Source organism: Nicotiana sylvestris, chromosome 4 (genome assembly GCF_000393655.2).
Source record: "Nicotiana sylvestris chromosome 4, ASM39365v2, whole genome shotgun sequence".
Lineage (NCBI taxonomy): Eukaryota > Viridiplantae > Streptophyta > Magnoliopsida > Solanales > Solanaceae > Nicotiana > Nicotiana sylvestris.
In genome coordinates this window covers 144183410-144196621 of record NC_091060.1, presented here as the reverse complement: position 1 = coordinate 144196621, position 13212 = coordinate 144183410, and positions in this window count along the sequence as shown.

Genomic DNA, 13212 nt, shown 5'->3' with positions numbered 1-13212 from the left:
ATCCTTGAGATCTTTAGGGAACTTTGATGCACCTAGACTATGATACTATCTATGGAATTTGGGCATTTGAGACTTTGTAAATCTGGGTCAATCTGTAGGCTCCCTATAGAATAACTTCTTATTTTCTTATCTATTTATGTAATTCATTCATATGGTATGTAATAATTTGTAAACGAACATTGGGGCAACTAGTGAAAAGGGTGGGTAGTTACATGTTTGTGGGGTGATACGGTTAGAAACCATGCCTATAGGACTTTATATTTTTGTTATGTTTGCCTTACCATGTTAGAAATCATGTCTATAGCTCTCAAGTGATTCCTTAATAGAAATCATGCTTATAGGTCTTAAAACCAACCTCACAAGTAGATGCCAGGCCTATAGGATATAATCCAATCCAACTTCTGTTATAATAAGTGTTTATAAGTGTTTTTCATTTGTCATCATGCCTGTAAAGTTTTGAAACTCAGTACTAAACAATTAGATATCATGCATATAGGGGACAACACTAGGAATTCTGCCTGTCGATCTAAACTAGCTCAGTTTAAATAAATCAATGATTAGTTCACTTCTAAACCAGTTTAATTAGTGGTGTATATCTCCTTGAAATGAGTTATTTCAAAACTGCTTTAATCTATCATTAGACAGCATGCCCATAGGGATTCAAGAGTCTGTTTTAAAATCTGCCTTGTTTTACTATAAAACGTAGTTATCAGTATTCCGCGTAGGTAGGCCTATAGGGCATTTTCAAAATCTTGCAACTCTGAAACTGTTTCTGTGACTTAATGTTGTTCTGGTTTAACAGGTTTTAAAAAATCAATAGGCAACTACTAGGGTCACTACTTCTGAGTTTATAAAATAAATTGCCTGCCTTCTGTATATTCACTTAGACATCATGCCTTAGGATATTGTTTAACAAAAGGCCCTTATTTGTGCTTGAGTCGTGCTGCTTATGTGTATTGTTTGAGGAGGTCAACCTGAGCCTCTAATTGCTCCCTTTCATCTTATGTGCTAAAGTCCTAATTGTTCTTGCCTGTCGCCTTAATATTTTCACCATTAAAACCTTAGGGGTCTGTCTTGAACCACCTATAGGTAGAGGTTCTAAACCCCTCCAGGACCATTAAGAAGGGACGGGTAACAACACGCAATAGAGATCGCAAACCAACACTCGATCTAAATGACCACTAAGGGGATGAGAAGGGTAGACGTGGGATATGATGACTACGCGCTAATGTCACGTGTATCCCCTCAATAAAGAGTGTTTACCAGATATTGTGTAGGGTGATCCTATAGGCTAACCAACCTAGGAACCCCCCCCCCCTTCCCAAAAATGCCTTTTTGTTTAAGACTTTGTTTTATACAACTTGTTCAAAATCTTTGTCTTATTATTTGGGTTATCCAACGTGCTTTACTTGCAACCTATTTGATTCGACTATTTATTTGCAATGGACTGATTCGTGAATATAAGTTCGGTCGGGACCCACAGTTGTGGACCAAGAGGGGTGCCTAACACCTTCTCCTCAAGGTCATTTCGAGCCCTTACCCTAATCTCTGGTAATGCAAACTAGTCTAAGAGTTAATCACTCTAGGTGCCCTAACGCACCATAATCTGTTAGGTAGCGACTCTTCAAATACCCAATTCCCAAAAGGAAAGGAGTTATTACCCCCATGAATGTCGAAACCCGGACTTCTCTCTCCAAAAAGGGGAAAAGGGGGCACGACAGCATGGCGACTCTGCTGGGGATACCTTTAGGCTCTTACCATAACGAACTTATCTTTTACAAATTAGTCCAAGCATGTTTTATCCCGTACCCTCCTCCTTTATTTGAATTTAACTGTCTATTTCTAATAATTTATAGTTCTTTATCCCTGAAACTGACTTGCCTCTTTGTTTTTTTTCCTGTAACTGCCTTTCAATTATTTAAATGCTGTATTTATTTTTCCTACTTGAAAATACTTGACTACGTGTTATTAATTGCTGCATAAATCATGCTCCGCATCATATTCCACTCGTGCGTTTCAAATCATATAGCAACGCTTAAATGAGTGGTTGCGCTCTTCCTATTTACTACCCTTAAATTCAGAAAGGCTTATTTGCAGTAAAACCAGTCGATCAACGGTGCAGTCAACGGTTCCGTGCCTTCCCCTTCGAGTTGTCCGCTTGAGGGTACCAGTCTAAAACCCCATAGAAACCTTACTCTGGTTAAAATTGTGCATGCATCATTGTCAAACCTAGTCAGGATCAGTTATGTTGTCTGCATAATGATCCTTTAAGATAAGCCTTATCCAAAATCCATCGGGTTTTCCATAATCCCAACGGACACAACCACGTCCTGTGCATTAATTTGGAGAACTAAATGCCGATATGTTGATCATAAATGTATAAATAGTCGAGTCTGGTGGGGGTAAGGTCTAACCCTTTTGTTTGGAGAAAATGAGGCACGAGGTCCCCAGATTCGGTATGGTTAGCAATATCCCACCATTGCTGCTAGATTGGTGGGAGGACCTTCCCTCAAGCGACAAGAAACATGTGAGAAAATACCTGGGTAACCTGCCTTCCTTGCTAGATATTGAGCCAAACAACAAATTGATCGAAGCTGCCACTTTATTCTGGGATAGTGAAAGAGCTGTGTTTCATTTCGGTGACATAGAAATGACACCGCTTCTAGAGGAAATTGAAGGGCTTGCAGGATTGACTTGGGACAGTCCCGGCCTATTGGTACCAGAAAACTTTACGGGCATGGGATTTTTGAAGATGATGGGGCTGAAGAAGAATGTCGACCTAGTGTGTTTGAAGGAATCCTACATACCTTTCGAATAACTGTACGAGAGGTATGGCCATATCAAGTCTTTCCGCACTTACCATGATGAGATCTATCTCACTTATATGGGTCACTTCCACCACAGAGTATTTGTATTCATTGTGTGCTTTCTAGGCCTGATAGTGTTCCCGATGAAAAAAGGAAGAATACACACTAGGTTGGCCATGGTTGCCAAGACTCTGATGGAAGGAATTAATGTACAGATATATACCATAGTCCCCATGATCATAGCTGACATCTACAGGTTTCTGGAGCGCTGTCAAAGAGGGGTCAAGCATTTCGAGGGTTGTAATTTGTTACTGGAGTTATGGTTGCTGGAGCATTTCCAAAAGGGTCGTTATCGTCAAGAATTTCCGCGAAGGGCTTGGAACGACCATATTGCCTTCCATCACCCTAAGTAGATGACTTCCATTCCAGATAGATTTGCTTAGCCAGAAAGTGCTAGAGAATGGGTAGAGTTCTTTGACAATCTGACCGAGGAACAGGTGCAGTGGATGTTTGAATGATTCCCAACAAACGAGTTTATTATCAGGTCCACGGATGCTCCGCACTTGGTGCTGATCGGGTTGAGAGGGATATACCTATATATCCCTATGCGAGTTATGAGGCAAGTAGGCAGAAAACAGGTTGTACCAAGGATTGTCAAGATGAGTTATTTTAGGGCATACTTCCAAGACGACAATGTCTCTTACAAGTGTCAAGCTCAGCACATGTGGCACTGCAAAATCATTGTAGAGAAAAGCACCGTTGAGCCAAACAGGTATCATGCGGGGTGCGAGCCTCTCTACCCGGCATGGTTAGAGGACAATCTGATAGGAATAGTGACACTAGGGACCGGTCGAGGGAACAGAATCATAGATGAGGAAGTTGAAGCTCAAGTCAAATACAAAAAGCTGCGCAAGAGGGTCCACGACTCTAAGAATGAGCACCGGGAAATACATGAGAGGAATGTGAGGTTGATCGAGGAGTGGAAAGAGATGGCAATCACTTCCAACAGGAAACTGGAATATCTGGAGTGAGGAATAGTGGAGCCGGAAGGTAAAGTCGTAAAGAGGATTGAAAATTGCCAAAACGCTGAAGGAGCTGAAGGAGGACATCTGACCAGAGCCTACTTGTTGCTGGGACTGTGCGAGCTGGGGGATCTATATGATGGAGTCCGGAAGATTGAATCTGGGGAAGGTCCTTCTGGGACCAAATATGCTAGATTTACTTGCTTTTCCTAAAAATGTAATAAGGCCGAGTGCCAAGTAGCGACTTATTTTGTTACTATCTTAGTTTTGTTTTGGGATTCGTCTATTTTTATATAATGAAATGAAGCATTTATTGGCATTAAAAGTTCTCCAAGTTTATTTGTCGCTAGGCCTACCTAGGGCACAACGAGGCTCCCAAATTAAGACGCAAATTTACATTTCCGCAATGTGTTTAGATACTGCAAATGTTTCAGAATCCTCACTGACTTGTTACCTTTTTTGTTTTTGCTTATTTTTATTGTTATTCTCATCCCCTTAGGTTAGTTCACTCATTCTGGTCTCATCAGCGTATCATACCAGATCTAGAGGCCCTCCACCTCCTCCTCCTCCAAGCAACACAAAAGGTAAAGGAAAGACAAAAATAGACGACTTAAGTAGAATCTGAAAGAAGAATATTGAGAATGCAGAGACTTCATATGGTCGTAGTACTCTAGCCCCAAATGATCTGGTTTTGAGACTGGAACAAAAGATACTAGAATTGCAAAGAGAACTTGAGCAGGTTCGAAACTTGGCAAACTTGTCACTCACCCTCATTGTCCCTGATATCCACCAACAAAACACGAAGAACACAACACCTCCTCAGAACACACAAAACCAACAGCCACAAAATCCTACCACACCAAATCAATACATAACTCTACCCCAAAATATCAATCTGTTGCCGCTAACAACTCTACCACAACATCATCATCAACCAATTCTGTACCCACCAACCACCACTTACCACACTCCCCAAAACACATCACGTATTCCTGATCCCCAAAACTCCACCAATGACCATCACTACACCCAAGTTCTTGGCACCCATCAAAGCAACCCTATATATGTGGAAACTATACCTCATTCTACCCAACCAATCTCATGTGCACCGGAATCTTCCGAGAAGGACCTGCTCGTTAAAAACGTGGCTGAAGAACTCAAGAAGTTAACAAGCCGAGTTCAAGGTATTGAGGGCGACAGAGGAATACAAGGTTTGAACTATAAAGATCTGTGCATACAGCCGGATGTCGAACTGCCAGAGGGGTACAAACCTCCCAAGTTCGAAATGTTTGATGGTACAAGTGATCCCACAGTTCATATAAGGACCTATTGTGACAAGCTTGTCGGGGTCGGGAAAGATGAAAAGATTCGGATGAAGCACTTTATGAGGAGCCTTACTGGGGATGCTTTGTCCTGGTATATTTGTCAAAATCCCAAGAAATGGTCCAATTAGGTAAGCATGGCATCAGATTTAATGGACCGGTTCAGGTTCAACATAGAGAATGCACCGGATGTCTTCTACATTCAAAATCTTAAAAATAAACCTATTGAGACTTTCCGTGAGGACGTTATTCATTGGAGGTCGGAAGCAGCCAAGGTCAGGCCCTCTTTGGACGAAGAACAGATGAATAAATTCTTTGTCAGGGCACAGGATCCACAATATTATGAGAGGTTGATGGTTATCGAAAATCACAAATTTTCTGACATCATCAAACTTGGAGAAAGAATCGAAGAAGGAATTAAGAACGGGATGGTAACAAACTTCGAGGCACTACAGGCCACAAATAAAGCATTACAATCAGGCGGCATATCAAAGAAGAGAGATGTTGGGGCAGTAATGGTGGCCCAGGGCCCAAAATCTCCACTTACCTATCAAACACCTCCACCCACATATCAAACACCTACACTTACATACCAAGAAACACCACCCACATATCAACCTTCATCCCCTAGATATTCCCAACTAGCCACTGTCCACCACACCTATAACTCCCAACCATCCCATTTTCAATCACCACCAACTCGCCAAAATTATCCAAGAGCAAGAACCAACTTCCACCGCAAGCCACCCAGACAATACATCGCCATTGTTGAGCCCATCGACCAATTGTATGAAAGGTTGAATGTCGCGGGTTACATCACTCCTGTTCCCGCTGTGGAATTAGAGAATCCATCCCAATGGGTCAATCCGAACAAAACTTGGGCGTACCATTCCGGTATGAGAGGGCACACTACTGCTGAGTGTCGAACATTGAAGAATAAGATCCAAATGCTAATTGACAACAAAGTCATACAGGCAAAGGAAGCCGCACCTAATATCTGCAACAATCCCCTCCCTGATCATCGAGGTGATGGTGTACATGTGATAGAGACGAATGAAGAATGGGACTCTAAGGGGTCAATTAGGCTTATTCGAGAAAGCGATGACTCTAAAGTTGCAGTCACACTTACTCCTACTATGGTACAGACTCACTCACCCATCGATGTTGAGGTAGCTGCATCAGCTCCATTCGAGGTACAGGTGGCTCCGCTCGCGGCCACCCCCGCTACATTTGAGGTAGAAGTGGTCACACCCTTCACAATGACAGTATCAAGCACACCTCCCTTCAATTCAAAAGTAATACCCTAGGATTATGTTGTCGAGGCTCGACGAAAAGGGAAGTCCAAGATAGAGGAATTTGACGTTGCACAAGGGATGACTAGAACTGGAAGAGTCTATACACCGGAACATTTGGGAGGATCAAGCAAGGATGCCACTACTAGGCAGCTTATCATTGAGACTGGGTCAGATGACCTGTGGAGGAAAGTACAAGGAAAGGAGTATTCTGTTGTTGACCATCTGAACAAAATCCCTGCTCAGATATCTATCCTATCACTGTTGCAGAATTTAGAGGCACACAAAAACGCTTTGATGAAAGTGTTAAGCGAGGCTTATGCACCCAATAACATCACTGGTGGAGAAATGGCCAACATGGTAGGGCAAGTACTAGAAAGTCATAAGATTATCTTCCACGAAGATGAGCTGCTACCTGAGGGGCTGAATCACAATCAAGCATTGCATATTACGGTGCAATTTGAAGACAATTCCATTGCCATGGTCCTAGTTGACGGAGGTTCAAGCCTAAATATTTGTCCATTGGACACTCTGAAAAGGTTGGACAAAGGTTTCCATGAGATACAGGTAGGAAGCATGACTGTGAAGGCTTTTGATGGATCCCAGAGGGCCACGATCGGGAAAATCAACCTTTTCTTGCAGATGGGTCCAACTTGGTTCGACGTTGAATTCCAAGTGCTTGACATATCAGCCTCATATAATCTTCTGTTGGGCCGACCCTGAATCCATGCTGCTGGATTCGTGCCTTCTACACTACATCAAGCCGTGAAGTTTGAATGGAACCGCTAGGAAGTAATCATTCATGGAGATGGGAGTAACCCCATCTACACTAGTCAAACCATCCCGGCTATCGTACATAGAAGAAGGCTAAGAGTGGATACCTATCATCACATTGAATGGGTCAATGCCGTCGAGATGGATAAGTGGTGGAGTAACAAAAGAGAAAGCATACTAGCATGGTCTGGATATGAACCCGACAAAGGGTTGGGAAAGAACCTCCAAGGTATCACCAAATCAATACAGCTGAAAATCATGGTACCACTTTTGGGCTCAGATACCAATATAGATGGCAAGAGTATAATGATTGGTCGCCTCCATGGCAGGGACCACATTACCCTCTTGAGCAGCTAGTGCCATGTTTAGAACAAGCTTTTCACCAAGCTGATATATGATATGGGGGACTGCAGAGGAAGAAGCACTAGCTAGGTTGAAGAATTTGTTCTTAGAAGATGAGGACATGGACTGTGGTGCCATAATTGAGGAGGAGGAGGAAGAAGACCTCACTATTCAGACTATGGCGAGGGGAGCTGTTCTCAGAAACTGGACCGCCATACCATCCCGAGCCCGCTGAGTCCCTGGCGTTATTCTTACTTTTCCTGATGAACCAGTGATTGTGACATGTAATGAGGCAACGCAACATGAGAATAGTGACTCAGAGGAAGAAGATGAGATACCCGAGGAAATTGTCAGGGAGGTTGAAAATTTTGAGAATAAGCCTAAGTCCAACCTGGACGAAACAGAAGAAGTAAATTTGGGAGATGCCAAGACCATCAAGGAGACTCGCATCAGCATTCACTCGTCACCAACAGAGAAGGAAGAGTACATTCGGTTCCTAAAAGAATATGAGGACAGTTTCGCATGGTCATGTGATGACATGACCGGTTTGAGCACTTCCATAGTGGCTCACAAGTTGCCTACTAATCCTATGTGTCCGCTAGTAAAACAGAAACTCAGAAAGTTCAAACCAGACATGAGCCTGAAAATCAAGGAGGAAGTTACCAAGCAGATCAAAGCCAAAGTTCTCAAGGTGGTCGAATATCCAACCTGGTTAGCTAACATTGTGCCAGTTCCGAAGAAGGATGGGAAGGTCAGAGTATGTATTGACTATCGAGGATTTAAACAGAGCAAGTCCTAAGGACGACTTCCCACTTCCAAATATACACATCCTGATCGATAATTGCACCAAATATGAACTCCAATCCTTTGTAGATTGCTTCGCGGGTTATCACCAGATTTGGATGGATGAAGAAGATGTAGAAAAGACAGCTTTTATTACATCAAGGGTGTATATTGTTACAAAATGATGCCATTCGATTTGAAGAATGCTGGGGACACCTACAAGAGAGTCATGACAACCATCTTCCATGATATGATACATAAAGAAATAGAGGTGTATGTGAACGACATTATTATCAAATCCAAGAGGGCAGCAGATCACATAGCAGACCTAAGAAAGTTCTTTGACAGGCTAAGGAGGTACAATTTGAAATTGAACCCCACAAAGTGTGCATTCGAGGTTCCCGCAGGAAAGTTATTGGGATTCATCATTAGTCGCCGAGCGATCAAACTGGATCCGTCTAAAGTAAAAGCTATTCAGGAGTTACCACCACCTAAGAGAAAAAAGGATGTGATGAGCATCTTAGGGCGTATCAACTATATTAGTCGCTTCATAGCGCAGTCCACAATCATATGTGAACCCATATTCAAGATGCTAAGAAAGAATGCCGAAACAAGCTGGACCGAGGATTGTCAGAAAGCTTTTGACAAGATCAAGGAGTACTTGTCCACACCGCCATTTCTGGTCTCGCCAGAATCAGGATGACCTTTGCTACTCTATCTATCTATATTAGATGGAGTCTTTGGATGTGTTTTGGGACAACATGATGAGACATGAAGGAAGGAGAAAGCCATATATTACTTGAGTAAGAAGTTCACACCTTACGAAGCACAGTATTCTTTGCTTGAACGCACTTGTTGTGCTTTGACCTGGACAGCCCAGAAATTTAGGCATTACTTCTGTGCCTACACTACATACCTCATATCCAGGATGGGCCCTAAGTACATATTCCCAAAACCCATGCCAATTGGAAAGTTGGCCAAATGGCAGATATTGCTAAGTGAGTTTGATATCGTCTATGTAACTCAGAAGGCGGTCAATGGACAAGCATTGGCAGATCACCTTGCTGAAAATCCGGTGGGAGGAGAATACGAACCCTTGAAAACGTATTTTCCTGATGAAGAAGTATCATTTGTAGGAGAATATGTTACCGAAGCATATGATGGTTGGAGGATGTTCTTTGACGGAGCCGCAAATTTCAAAAGATTGGGCATTGGAGTAGTTTTAGTATCAAAAATGGGTCAGCATTATCCGATATCTGCTAAACTCGGATTTCCCTACACCAATAACATGGCAGAATATGAAGCCTGCATACCAGGGCTCAATATGACAGTCGACATGGACGTTTAGGATTTGTTGGTGATCGGTGATTCATATTTGCTTGTGCACCATGTACAAGGGGAGTGGGCCACCAAGAATTCCAAGATATTGCCATATTTGCACCATGTGCGGGAATTGAGAAAGAGGTTTACAAAGATAGAATTCTGACATGTGCCCAGAATTCAGAATGAGTTCACCGATGCATTGGCCACTTTGTCATCCATAATACAACATCCAGATAAGAACTACATTGATCCCATTTCGGTGAGGATCCATAATCAGCCGGAATATTGTGCTCATGTTGAGGAAGAAGCAGATGGAAAGCCTTGGTTCCATGGCATCAAAGAATACTTATCAAAAGGAGAATACCCAGAGCATGCAAATTACACTCAGAAATGCACGCTCTGGAGATTGTCAAATCACTACTTCCACAGCGGAGGAAACTTGTACATAAGAACTCCTGATTTGGGTCTACTAAGATGTGTTGATGCAAAGGAAGCTTCTAAGCTACTTGAGGATGTGCATGTTGGGACCTGTGGTCCGCACATGAATGGTTTCATCTTGGCTAAGAAGATACTTAGGGGAGGTTACTTTTGGATGACCATGGAGACGGATTGCATTCAATATGTCTGAAAATACTTTCAATGTCAAGTGCACGCCGACATGATAAAAGTGCCACCAAATGAGCTCAATGCAACAAGCTTTCCTTGGCCATTCGCCGCTTGGGGAATGAATGTTATTGGTCCGATTGAGCCCACTACTTCAAACGGACACAAGTTTATTCTAGTAGCCATTTATTACTTCACAAAATGGGTAGAAGCTGCATCTTACAAAGCTATAACCATGAAAGTCATCGCCGATTTTGTCAAGGTTCGTATTGTCTGCCGATTCGGAGTTCCCGAGTCCATTATTACTGACAACGCCGCCAATCTCAACAGTGATCTAATGAAATCTATATGTGAAGCTTTCAACATCAAGCACAAGAATTCCACAACTTACAGACCTCAGATGAATGGAGTCGTAGAAGCTGCCCACAAAAACATCAAGAACATACTAAGGAAAATGATAGAGAACCACAAATAATGGCACAAAAAGTTACCCTTTGCTCTATTTGGGTACCGCACCATGGTTCGCACATCAATCGGGGCAACTCCTTACATGTTGGTTTATGGTACCGAGGCTACCATCCTAGCCGAGGTAGAGATTCCTTCTTTAAGAGTCATACAGGAAGCTGAACTCAGCGATGCAAAGTGGATAAGGAGTCGCTATGAACAATTGGCCCTTATCGATGGAAAGAGGATGAACACAGTGTGTCACGTCCAACTTTATCAGAACAGAATATCCAGAGCTTTCAATAAAAGAGTCAAAGCAAGACAGTTCGCTCCAGGGCAGCTGGTATTGAAGAAAATCTTCCCACATCAAGATGAAGCCAAAAGGAAATTCTCTCCCAACTGGCAAGGTCCATACATGGATCACAGAGTACTAACAGGAGGAGCACCCATACTTGCAGAAATGGAAGGAGAAGTCTGGCCAAAACCGATCAATTCAGACACAGTCAAGAGATACTATGCTTAGATACTTTACATTTCCTCATTTGATGTAATTAATCTATGCTTGACCCGATTCCCATTTAAGAGGGGATACGTAGGCAGCCTTATGGGTTCGGTCATATCATAATAAAATTTTCATTCTCTCCCAAGCTCAGAAACTGGGGCAGAATTTTGAGGAGGACCTTCACAATTTCGGAGCAAGTCCAGCCAACTCCATCGCATGCCAGGAAGTCAGTAATAAGCCAAACTGGGACAGAATTTTGAGGAGGACCCTCAAAATCCCAATATGAGATAGCCGCAATGCCTTTGAGACGTGTTACAGTCACTCGTTCATAAAAAATTACTTGATATATCAATACGTTTTCAAAACAACTCTATATTTATCAATATTTTTCAAAAATTCTATTTCCATAACAGTCAGGTCTCACCTAGGGGAACTCTAAAGGCTTTCAGAAGGGAGCAAAGGAAAGGCAGTCGACAGGAGCACGAACCAACCTTCCCCCCACAAAACTTACAAGTTTTCTTTGAACGTAGGCACATTTGACATAACGATAGCACTCACAAAACATGTATACACAAAGATAATTCACTATTGATCATGCCATCAAACATCGAATACATCTCCAGCTAAGACATACACCACTCTTATTTGCTGCTCGATCTTTGCATGGGACTAATCCCTGTCGCCCATGTTTGCATGAGGCTAATCCTTGCCTCTCCATTTGCATGAGGCTAATCCTTGCCTCTATACTTGCATGAGTCTAATCCTTGACTCCATGAGGCTAATCCCTGCCTTCATACTTGCATGAGTCTAATCCCTGACTCCACATTTGCATGAGGCTAATCCTTGCCTCCCTATTTGCATGAGGCTAATCCCTATCTCCATGTTTGCATGAGGCTAATCTCTGCCTCCCTATTTGCATGAGTCTAATCCTTGACTCCCTATTTGCATGAGGCTAATCCATGCCTCCATATTTGCATGAGGCTAATGTTTGCCTCCATACTTGCATGAGGCTAATCTCTGCCTCCCTATTTTTTGAGTTTAATCCTTGACTCCATGAGGCTAATCTTTGCTTCCATACTCGCATGAGGCTAATCCTTGCCTCCTTATTTGTGTGAGGCTAATCCTTGCCTTCATAACTGCATAAGGCTAATCTTTGCCTCCATAACTGCATAATGCTAATCCTTGCCTCCCCATCTGCATGAGGCTAATCCTTGCCTCCACACTTGATGAGTCTAATCCTTGACTCCATGAGGCTAAGCCCTTCCTCCATACTTGCATGAGTCTAATCCTTAACTCCATGAGGTTAAGCCCTGCCTCCATAATTTCATGAGTCTGATCCTTGCCTCCCTATTTGCATGAGGCTAATCCATTCCTCCATACTTGCATGAGGTTAATCCCTGTCTCCCTATTTTCATGAGTCTAATCCTTGACTCCCTATTTGCATGAGGCTAATCCCTGCCTCCATATTTGCATGAGGCTAATCCTTGCCTCCATACTTGCATGAGGCTAATCCCTGCCTCCCTATTTTCATGAATCTAATCCTTGACTCCATGAGGATAATATTTGCCTCCATACTCGTATGAGGCTAATCCTTGCCTCCCTATTTGCGTGAGGCTAATCTTTGCCTCCATATTTGCATGAGGCTAATCCTTGGCTCCACACTTGCATGAGTCTAATACTTGATTCCATGAGGCTAAGCCCTGCCTCCATACTTGCATGAGTCTAATCTTTGACTCTATGAGGCTAAGCCCTGCCTCCATACTTGCACGAGTCTGATCCTTGACTCCCTATTTGCATGAGGCTAATCCCTGCCTCCACATTTGTATGAGTCTAATCCTTGATTCCATACTTGCATGAGGCTAATCATTGCCTCCCCGTCTGTATGGGATTAAGCAATGTCCCACTTTGCACAAATATTACTCTATTTCTAAGTACTCTTTATTCGCTTTTCAATCGGGCTAAGCTCTGCCCTCCATTTCACAAGACTAAGCATTGTCT